Raw genomic sequence first — 3325 nt, 5'->3', positions numbered from 1 at the left:
ATGTTGATGATGCTGTTGATGTTGCATATATGTAGCATGTTGATGTTGTTGATGTTGATGTTGATGATGCTGTTGATGTTGCATATATGTAGCATGTTGATGTTGTTGATGTTGATGTTGATGATGCAGTTGATGTTGCATATATGTAGCATGTTGATGTTGTTGATGTTGATGTTGATGATGCAGTTGATGTTGCATATATGTAGCATGTTGATGTTGTTGATGTTGATGTTGATGATGCAGTTGATGTTGCATATATGCTTTATCGCACTACATTCGTCATGCCCGATCGCGTGATTAAATTTGTCGCAAGGCGCAAGAGAATGTGATACACTTTGATCATTTCGTTGCCTTTGTTGGGTTCAACATCTATACGTCTGCTCTGAACTTCAACATTTTCTGAACGTTTGTTAGAATTTATGATTTCACTTTATTTCGTGAGAGTGCAGTTGGATAGACAAAAAATGTGACGCACGCCTGTTTCTATCCCCACATTATTATACGTGGACTGTACATACTGAAATAGCGCAATAAACTAGTCAGCTTCTAACTCTCCTAGCTTTTCCTGCATTCTGGCTTTTTCTCCTCATACACGCTATATTTGGAACAAGCACGCGCAGTATGTGTTAGTATTCGCATACCCACTTACCGGCATTATCTGATTTGAATTCAGTATATCCGCGTCTATTCGCGCTACTAAACAATTTTGTTAAATAAAATTTCAATAATAAAAGATAGAGCGTTGGCTCTAAAAGCTCGAGTCTTTTGTGGTTCTGCGCGCGACGAATGAAGCTGGTCATGGAATGTTTGCCACCAAGGAGCGCTATATTAACTCTGGTTTATCCAGTCTGTGTGCGAAACTAGAGCGGCACGACCGGCTCAATCGATGCACGTTTCTCTCGATTTTTGATTGATTTTAATATTCAGAGTTTCGCGTATATATAGTAGGTGAGTTACATACAGGGAGTTGCTCACATGAAAGCAGCAGCTGCTTTCAGACGCACAATAGACGCAGGAGATGGCAATCGCGCGTATTTGTTATTGACTATTTCGACGAACCGGGGCGACCGAACGGAAGTGCATCAAGAATCTCGTGTGCGCATGCGCGGGGAGCGGGACAGTTATTCTCTTACCCGCAGAGCAAGGTGCTCTAGCGTACTCTGTGTTTACTCAGCATTGCACTGAATAAGATGCATAACCTGAATGGTTTTACGTTTGAAATGCGCGGCTATGTCACTAGATACAACTTCGAATTTATCGTGGTACCAAAACGAACAAAGTGCACGTGTGTTGTAGTGTAGTGTTGAATATATCTCGAACGTAGACAGTAGGACGTAACAGTTGTATAAACGGTGAAAACTACAGTTTAATTATAAATACGGGTAAACAGCACAGTCAAACCAGTGTACACGTACCGATCACAGGTTGCCGTCGTCTCTCTCGTTTCTCTCAAAACCCGTCCTTTTTAAGCCGTCCGCATCCCCGCCGCGACCTGTTTAGGCTTAAACTAATTTATGACGCGGGTAGTGCATATAATGACCGGTCGCGACTAATGTCCGATGGTACCAGGTAGGAGCGCCGAGCACCGGGGTCGTTGCCTGCTTAAGGGGGTCGCACACCAGCCGATTTTTCACGCGATTTGATCGGCCCGATAAAAATCAGCCGATATCGGGTAGGTGTGCGCGTTCATTTGTAGACGATTTTACTTACGATTATTTTTATCGGGTGATCGTTCCAAATCAAACATGTTTGATTTTGAACCGCCACTTTCAACACAGCCGATTTTCACGGCGATTTGATCGCGCCCGGATTAAAAATCAGGCGATATCGGGCTAGTTGTGCGCGTTCATTTTGTAGACGATTTTACTTACGATTATTAATTTATCGGTGATTCGTTCCGAAATCAAACATGTTTGATTTGAAACGATCTTTTTGAAAGCGATTTTCTTGAACAGCCAAGTTGAGCTGAACGGGCCCGTGTTTCAACATGACAGTTTACATTTATATCGTAGGTTTATTATGAATCAGCATTTTATCGTAAGGTGGCGCGGGTTTATCGCGTGAAGCGCGGTCGCGAATGAGCCTATTTTACAAAACGCTGAAGATATTTTTTGGAAGGTACGAGCCGATTTTTGGGTAGTGTGCGACGGACTTCAAATGGATGCCGGTTGGAATGTAAATCGCGCCCAGCAATTCGCTTGTTGAAGGTTACTGTGTTTCGATACGCAATTTCTGAAAATGCATATTCTCACGGCTGATTACGTGTGCTCTTCAATTGTGTAGGCTATCTAAGAGAGATTCATTCTGTGTCCACGCTGAATTATGTGTGCTCTTAAGTTATGTAGGGCTAATGTATTCGTGGGATCCAGTCGCCGGCCGTGCCTGAACATTTGCATGAGTAAATGTGCACAATTCGGCCCATTCCTTGCCATCTTCAAAGCTAAAACGCGCGTGGCATACAGTATGTCCGAAAATCAGCCACTCAACAGCGACAGCATCAGTAGAGGTAAGAGACGTAATACAGTAAAAAAAGTGGTGTGCGTGCGCGCGCGGCGATGCGTGCGTGCGTGGGTGCGTGCGTCGCGCTGTGCAAGGCCAGCGAGGAACTTAGTATGCCATAGCTACGTATGGCCAATTGACCGTCTCTAGTTCGCACTGTCGTCGATGCATACTACCTGTATTCCTTCACTTACCGGGCGCAACAGCGGCTTCACTGTTGTCTGCGGTGTCCTGGCGCTCCTATCCAGTGACCGGCAGCCGCCGACTGTCGCGGACGGTTTCGCTGCTCTTAATTTCCGAACGATGTTCGCTCAATCACCACCGCACTCGCCTGCGGACACTCTATCAGCTGTTTATTTTCAGCTGTAAGCCATAATTTTTATTTTTTATTTATTTATTTAGTTAGTTAGTTATTTATTCATTTATTTATTTATTTATTTATTTATGTTTTAAAATTTCGTTAAAAATGTTACATGCAACCTCGTCCGTACTTCGCGTATGGGTCAACAGCGGCAACCATCAGACTGTGCTCGTTGTTCTCCGCTGACAGTGCCGCGGAAGACAGCGAAGAGAGTAATAGGCGAGGGTCCCGGGAGTATACGTAGGAGAGAGAGGAAGACAAAGAGAGAGAGTGAGAGAAACAGAGTAGTGAGAGTAGGAGAGAGAGACAGGGTGTGTGTGTGTGTGTGTGTGTGTGTGTGTGTGTGTGTGTGTGTGTGCGTGGCGTGCGTGGCGTGGCGTGGCGTGCGTGTGGTGTGAGAGAGAGAGAGAGAGTGTGAGTAAGACTGCGAGAGAGCGAGCCATTTATCACTGGGTGTTGTCGAAG

The 3325-nt window shown here is 44.8% G+C and overlaps 1 long non-coding RNA gene across 1 annotated transcript in view; it reads left to right on the top strand.

The window, feature by feature from the left end:
• LOC106821089 overlaps nucleotides 1–3325 on the top strand; it is a 7172-nt gene that overhangs the window by 1807 nt on the left and 2040 nt on the right. Inside the window, exon 2 of the long non-coding RNA XR_001395694.1 lies at nucleotides 1332–1334. This is a non-coding gene — a long non-coding RNA (uncharacterized LOC106821089). The remainder of the gene's footprint in view (nucleotides 1–1331; nucleotides 1335–3325) is intronic.

The sequence above is a fragment of the Priapulus caudatus genome, unplaced genomic scaffold (genome assembly GCF_000485595.1).
Source record: "Priapulus caudatus unplaced genomic scaffold, Priapulus_caudatus-5.0.1 Scaffold58, whole genome shotgun sequence".
In the NCBI taxonomy this organism is placed as follows: domain Eukaryota; kingdom Metazoa; phylum Priapulida; class Priapulimorpha; order Priapulimorphida; family Priapulidae; genus Priapulus; species Priapulus caudatus.
This window is presented reverse-complemented; position numbering and strand designations above follow the sequence as displayed.